This window comes from Gopherus evgoodei, unplaced genomic scaffold, assembly GCF_007399415.2.
Source record: "Gopherus evgoodei ecotype Sinaloan lineage unplaced genomic scaffold, rGopEvg1_v1.p scaffold_31_arrow_ctg1, whole genome shotgun sequence".
In the NCBI taxonomy this organism is placed as follows: Eukaryota; Metazoa; Chordata; order Testudines; family Testudinidae; genus Gopherus; species Gopherus evgoodei.
The window spans coordinates 2,779,386-2,787,077 of NW_022059983.1; positions in this window are offsets into that span (position 1 = coordinate 2,779,386).

Here is a 7,692-nt window from a genome sequence, read left to right on the forward strand (position 1 = left end):
TCTGCATTATGCCACCTTTGATGGACAGAGATACAACTTCCAAGGCACCTGCCACTATCAGCTAACTGCCCTGTGCAAGAAGGGAGAGGGACTGGTGGACTTTGAAGTCTATTTCCAGGAGAACAGTACTGCTCCTGTACAGATCAAGGTTTATGAAACTGACATCAGGGTCAGCAATCAATTACCTGGCAAAATCATGGTGAGTTTCAGAAACCACATCTAGTCTCTAAAACATTTCTGGATAATTTCCAGGAGGTTTTCCTGAACTCATCTGGCTAACAGCTTTCTTAATCTCATCTATAGTGGGCAGAGAGTCAAGATCTGTTAGAGCAGGTTGTTGTGGAATTTCATTGAGGACATTATTATTCACGGTTGATGGTCTATTGAGAAGATTGCTAAAGTGTTCTCGCCATCTTTCGCTGATGCCTTCTTTATCTTTAATCAGCATTGTGTTTGTCTGATGAGAGCAATGGGGTGGTCCTTAGTTTAGAAGGTCCATAGACAGTCTTAATAGCACTGAAGAACATCTTTGAGTTGTGGGTCTCAGTGCTCATTTTTTTTGGCTTCGCTCTCCCACCAGTTGTCTTGTATCTGACGGAGGTCTTTCTGTGTTTTGCTCTGAAGGTACTTGAAATGGTCCCGTTTAGAGACTGAGGAGGGATCATTCTGCCATTAGAGAAAGGCTTTTCTCTTTACTTCCAGCGCTGAGCATATTTCTTCTTGGTTTTCATCAAACCAATTCTGACGTGTTCTTTTCTTTGGTCCAAGAGTTGTTATTGCTGTGTCAGTCACTATCTGCTTGAACTGGTCGCACTTTTCAGTTACAGTACCAATCAGTTGTCAGTGGGATTTCAGTTTGTCATCAAGAATCTTCTGGAAATTGTTGAAACATTCAGCATCCTTCAGTTTGGCTATGTTGAAAGCAGGTCACATATGCTTAGGGCATTTGTGCTGATAGGGAGAGATGTAAAGTTGAAGAGACGTCCTGACTAATCTGTGGTCTGTCCAGCATGCTGTGCCTCGCATTACTCTGGTGATCAGTACATCTTGAATGTCTCACCTTCTGACAATAGCATAATCTATCAGATGCCACTGTTTGGACCTAAGGTGCATCCACATCGTTTTGTATTTGTCCGCTTGTCGTAACAGAGTGTTCGTAATGGTCATGTCATTTTCAGAACAAAGGCTCAAAAGGAGTAGTCTATTGCTGTTCATTTTGCCTACACCATGTGGCCCAGTTGTTCCTTTGCAGTTCTCGCTGTCAGCCCCGACTCGGGCTTTGAAATCTCCAAGTAGGAGCAGTTTGTCTGTTACAGATGTGGCCTTGATCAGTCTGTTGAGATCTTCATAGAATTGTTCCTTTGAGTTGTCAGAGCATGTTACAGTGGGTGCATGTGCACTAATGATGGTGGCATGACGTTTGGCATTTAGTGGGAAGTGTAGTTTCAGCAATCTTTCATTGATACCCACTGGAAGGTCTGGGAGTTGACGCATCAATGAGGCTTTTATTGCCAGACCAACCCCATGTATTCTGTCCTCTGTCTCAGTCTTACCCTTCCAGAAGAAGGTGTAACCACTTCCTGGTTCGCTCAAGAAACCTTCCCCAGGCAATCTTGTTTCACTTAATGCCACTATATCAATGTTGTAGTGGGCTAGTTCCCGAGCAATGAGAGCAGTCCTTCTCTCAGCTCTTGCAATAGATTCTCGATCCATGAGGGTACGAAAATTCCATACACCAATGGTAAGTTTTCTCAAATTTTTCTTGAGGTTTCGGCTGCAGATTGGGTTGAACTGCCAGCTGCAGCTTGCTGGCCAGTTGTTGTTGTAGGGCAGGCAAATTTTAGGCCACCTTTTCTAGGCCCCTCCCTTACTAGGGTGAGCAGTGCTGTCCTAAAGAGGGCTGTTCAGAGGCCTGGGATGCTGCCGGGCAACTCTGCTGCCCCAAGTACAGAGCTGGACGACCACCTATCCACAGGCCACCTGCGTGCAGGATTGGGACTATGACTCCCAGTGGTAACCTCCACCTGTCACTGTGCCCCTCCCCCATCGCCGCAGGACTTGGGTGGTATGATGATGATGTTTGACGATTTGCACAGGACCTGTGCGTGAAAGTTGTTTAAGTGGTAGAGCCGTTGCACGGGAGCAATCCCACTCTCTCGACCTTAGAAGCCAGACACCAATGGTACAAAAAATCGTCACGACTGGTAACTTCTTTAGTTGCAGTGGATGGCCTTGACGTCTTTCGTGCCTCGTCAAGCCCTTCACTTTCCACAAAGCGTTGCAGAACTGCCTTCTTGGCCGTTGGATCTTAGTGATCTCTTTCGCCCAATCCGCCAGAGCTGATGTTGCATGCAGGGTAGGCATATCCCTAATTCACTGAGGGTTTGAGTCCCATCAGTTACACTCACCTGGTTTGGCCGGCCTGTCGAAGCCGTTGCCCAGGGTGTGGCCACTGTGCATGCTGCAGCTACTTGGAGTCACAGGTGAGAGCTGAGTGACAGGTGGAGACCAAAGTGGACGGACTACCCCCCAAGGGGTATGACAAGTCCCCCCATCAGAGTTGCTACCCCTCCCTGGGCACCTCATACACCCCACATATTATTTATTTATGTAAAATTAACAAATTTATTCTACTCTCACGACACTCAATTCTCCAGACAGATACTTCTGAGTAAGAGGTAGCAGAGGGATGCTAAGCTGTCCTTCTCTTAGGCCTCCTTCCTGCTAGGCAGTGCAGTGCTCCTCTGTCCGAGGATGAACACTGCAACATCCCCCATCCTGCTCACCTCTTTCAGCCTTGTGCTTCTACCCTCAGCTCTCCCCTGGCACAGTGCAAGGCCAAGCCCTGACGGTGTTTCCCCCAAGCTATGGCCTCTACACCACACACCCTGTCTCACTCTGACTGGACTCTGGGAGGCAGCCAGCTTTTATTATGTAAAAGGAAACCACTCAGGTGTAAAACTCACTGGAGTAGAGGAAGTAATAGTGGGGAAATGACATGGGGTGACATTGTATTTTAGGCTGTCTTGCTCTGAAAGCTGCCTCCCAGTGTTGCACTGGCTGAAAACAATGAATTACAGTTTTCACATTGAATCCAAATATAGTTGTGGAGTGATACCCAGTTTATGTAGTTAATCTCCAGTGATTCACCACATCAGGCCATTTTGTCACCAAGTTCTTCCACAGTTAGAATAATAGAATAGAATCAAAGGACTGGAAGGGACCCCGAGAGGTCATCTAGTCCAGTCCCCTGCACTCATGGCAGGACTCAGTATTATCTATTCCAGACTGTGTGATCAGCAGCTCTGACACGAGGTTTTGTAAGCATGAGTTCTGTGTGCACTAGCCCCCTGTGGTTTGCATTTGTTTGGTTTAAACCAAGGGTTGGCAACCTTTCAGAAGTGGTGTGCCGAGTCTTCATTTATTCACTCTAATTTAAGGTTTTGCGTGTCAGTAATACATTTTCAAATTTTTAGAAGGTCTCTTTCTATAAGTTTATAATATATAAGTAAACTATTGTTGTATATAAAGTAAATTAAGGTTTTAAAAACGTTTAAGAAGCTTCATTGAAAATTAAATTAAAATGCAGAGTCCCCCCGAACTGGTGGCCAGGACCTGGGCAGCATGAGTGCCACTGAAAATCAACTCGCGTGCTGCCTTCGGCACGCATGCCGCAGGTTGCCTACCCCTGGTTTAAACTTTCTGTAAGAAAAAGGTAACAGATTAGGGTGACCAGACAGCAAGTGTGAAAAATCGAGAGGAGGTGGGGAGTAATAGGAGCCTATATAAAAAAAAGACCCCAAAATCGGAACTGTCTCTATAACATTGGGACATCTGGTCACCCTAGCTAGAAGGGACACAGATCTTTAGATAGTTGCCCAGTCATAATATTTAGCATTTCTGTACTATGTTAGCTCTTGAAAAATCACTGTACAAACGTTAAACAAACAATATAAAGCCTTTCAGCTTTTGAATGACTAGGAGTTGACAAAACAGAGCTATTCCCTGTTGTGGTCTCTGCCCCCCTTAACAAAAAGACTTCACTGAAAATCAGCATCTTAAAAGGACCATTAAGAATCTTTCAAAAGAACAGTCCAACCATGCCTGCTGTAGTGACACCCTAGTTACATGAGGTCTGGTGTTTGTTTAAGGCTGGTGTTCCTGTTTCATGTGCATGTGTAAATCAAGCTACCTTGCTTTGTTGTGGATTTTTTTTCCCCTTTTTTCCTTAAAGTGCTCAGAGTTTAGGGGAGGAATGTGAATAAGATTCTGCTTATACCAGGTCTGAAAAAGCAGAAGGGACCAAAATCTGTTCTCCCTGAAGTCAATCAGGCAACACAGGTGTAACTGTCAGCAGGAACTGGCCTGTGTTCTCATTCCCTTCTCGAATCACATTCCAGGCTCAACCAACATCTTCCGCTTGGGAAAGAGGTGAGTTTGAGTTGGGGCAGAAAAATGAGGACTCACTTCAGGTTTATTTAGTTTAAGTTTTTGGAATGAAAGTCAAAAGAAATCAAATGTGAGGTACTTTTCTGATGGTTGAACAGCTAGAGAACCAGCAAATGGCCAGAACCTGCCTTTAGCCTACCCAGCCAGTGTCTCTATCATAGCCTGCTAAGAAGTGGATTTAAAATCCTTGCAGGAGATGGGAGGGAGAAACATTCAACATTGTGTGTTGAACTTTTTCCAGTGCTTCTGCAACCCCTTAAAAGTACAAAGATGTGTTGGCCTGTGGAACTAGGCTGAGCATAAGGAAAGAACTTGGTTGCTTGTAAAAGCAGCAAAGAATCCTGTGGCACCTTGTAGACTAACAGACGTCTGTTAGTCTACAAGGTGCCACAGGATTCTTTGCTGCTTTTACAGATCCAGACTAACACGGCTACCCTCTGATACTTGGTTGCTTGTGCATCCCAGTACAGAAAAACACATCAAAGGAAAACATTGGATTTCTTTGATTTTTGGTACAGTTCAATGCAGTATTGAACACAGTGCATCATAACTCTGAAGCCCCTTGCTGGGAGGTTCTGTAAAAGTTAAAGGACTGGTATCCAGAATGGGATGTTTCATTTTGTTTTTCCTACAAATGTGTGGGAATTCATTCCTTATACATGAGAGGGGCAATCATTCTGGCTGGAGCTGGATAGAGTGTGTGCAGGTTCTGTGCAAGCTTCCCTCCTACTGCCTCTCCCCCCTTCCCTCCCCGCCCCCCGCAGGCACTCACCAGTTGTCCAGAAATGGGACCCTGCACACATAGAAGATGACGATAACGAGCGCTAGGACCCAGGAGGCAGCATCTTGGAGCTGCCTGCCAGCCTCAGCCAAGGAGAGACATTTCAGAGTTATGGAAAACCTCCATTCCCAAGGTGTTCGTAACTCTGAGCTTCTGCTCTATCATTGGGCTGTCAACCTGCTTTGGCCTCTCGCGAAGGCCTGGGGCCAGCTTCTCCCCCACCGTGCAGAGACCTTGGGCCCCAAACAGCCTCTCCGTGGGGGGTCTGTGTAGGGCACCAAAATGGCTAGGGACGGCCTTGTGCTCAGGGGTGCTCGGGTGTTTTGTCTTTTATCATTTTTCTGTGTGTGTTCATTCAAGGGCACAGTGATGTTGGGGCATTTAGTGCCCAGGATGAAGTACCCCACATATTGTGATAGGTGTGTGTAGGATGGGACATATGTGTGTGTGTGTGTGTGTGTGAAAGGTGTGTTGTGGAGGGTGTTGATCATTGTAGACATGGGGATATATCTGCAGGTTTTACATCTGTTGTCCTGGCAGGGTCTGGTGCTGCTTTGAGCTGGTGTGTCCAGCACAGTGGGAAGCTTGCTTCTGAGGATGAACCTGGCGACGCTGGGGGGCTGTTTGAAGGCCAAAAGAAGGGGTTCAGGGAAGAGTACTTTTAGGATGGCTCCCCATGGAGTGTGGGATGTAATTGTTTGATGATGATACTCCATATGGTTCCAGTGTGGGGTGGTAGGTGACAACTAGGGGTGTGCAGTGGGAGGGGGGTTTATTCTGTATTGAAGCAGGTTTTCTTGGTGTGTCTGGTGGCCCATTCCAGGATGAAATCTACTAAACAATTACAGAGCGGGGTGGGTGGAGGGAACATAGTGGTGGGATAGCAGGGGGCTGTGGGTCAGGATTGAGGGGCACCAGCAAAATTGTGGGGGGATTAGCCCAGGCCTGGGATAGCAGGAGGCTCTGCAACGGGATTGAGGGGCATTAGCAGTGGGATCCCAGGGGCCTGGAGGGAGCAGGACTTTTTGCAGGGTAGGTTAAAATGATAGTGTGATGTGGATTATGCCATCATGTTTTCCTTTGGTCTGAGGGTACAAGCTGACCCTCTTTTGGGGTACATGAAGGAATTTCTGTCTTGGGACATCATGGGTAGCTCACTCCTTGCTCTGAATCATTCCACACTGGCCCTGTCAGAGGCCCGATACTGAGCTAGATAGGCCCACAGGTCTGTTATGGCACAGCAAGGGGGCACATCGGGTAGATGAGCCCATTGATCCACAGTGGCAGGGATGGGGCAGGCAGGCCAGGCTGAGATTCAGCTGCGGAAAAAAACAACCAAACAGTGGTAAAAGTTTGTAAACATGTTTATTGCGTTATCCCCAAATCAGCAGGGCTGGCCGGAAATGGACAACAAGAAAGCAGCATTTCAGCCGTTGAGGGTAGAATTTGTAAAGGAGCTGCTGGGAAGCATGTCTCCACACCTGGTTGTGCTGGGTGCATAATATTATTTCGGGCAAAGGTGGACACAAGAACAAAGGGATATAAACTGGCCATCAGCAAGTTTAGGCTTGAAATTAGACTAAGGTGTCTAACCATCTGAAGAAAGAAGTTCTGGAGCAGCCTCCCAAGGGGAGCAGTGGGGGCAAAAAAACGAACTGTCTTCAAGAGTGAGCTTGATAAGTTTATGGACGGGATGGTGTGATGTATACACCACGCTTGACTGCTAATAGCAAATATCCCCAGTGGCCGACGATGAGACACTATACGGGGAAGGCTCATAGACTCATAGACTCATAGGTCAGAAGGGACCAATCTGATCATCTAGTCTGACCTCCTGCACAAGGCAGGCCACAGAACCCCACCCATCCAATTTTATAACAACCCCTATCCCAGGACCGAGTTATTGAAATCCTCAAAATTGGTTTGAAGACCTCAAGCTGCAGAGAAACCACCAGCAAGCGACTCGTGCCCCATGCTGCAGGGGAAGGCGAAAAGCCTCCAGGGCCCCTGCCAATACGCCCTGGAGGAAAATTCCTTCCCGACCCCAAATATGGCGATCAGCTAAACCCTGAGCATGTGGGCAAGAGTCACCAGCCAGCACCCAAGAAGGAATTCTCTGCAGTAACTCAGTTCCCATTCCATCCCACATCTCCCCGCAGACCATTGAGCAGACCTATCTGGTGGTAATCCAGATCAATTGCCCAAATTAACGATCCTATCATAACATCCCCTCCATATACTTATCAAGCTTTGTCTTAAAGCCAGGAAAGTCTTTTGCCCCCACTACTTTCCCTGGTGTCTGGCTGGGCCACATCTGGGAATAGAAATTGTATGGCAGGCTATGAATATGTACAAATTTGGGTTTGGGGTGTGGAGGTGGGTGAGGGCTCTAGTTGGGGGTGTGGGATCTGGGGTGGGACTAGAAATGAGGAGTTCAGGGTGCGGGAGGGGGCTCCAGGCTG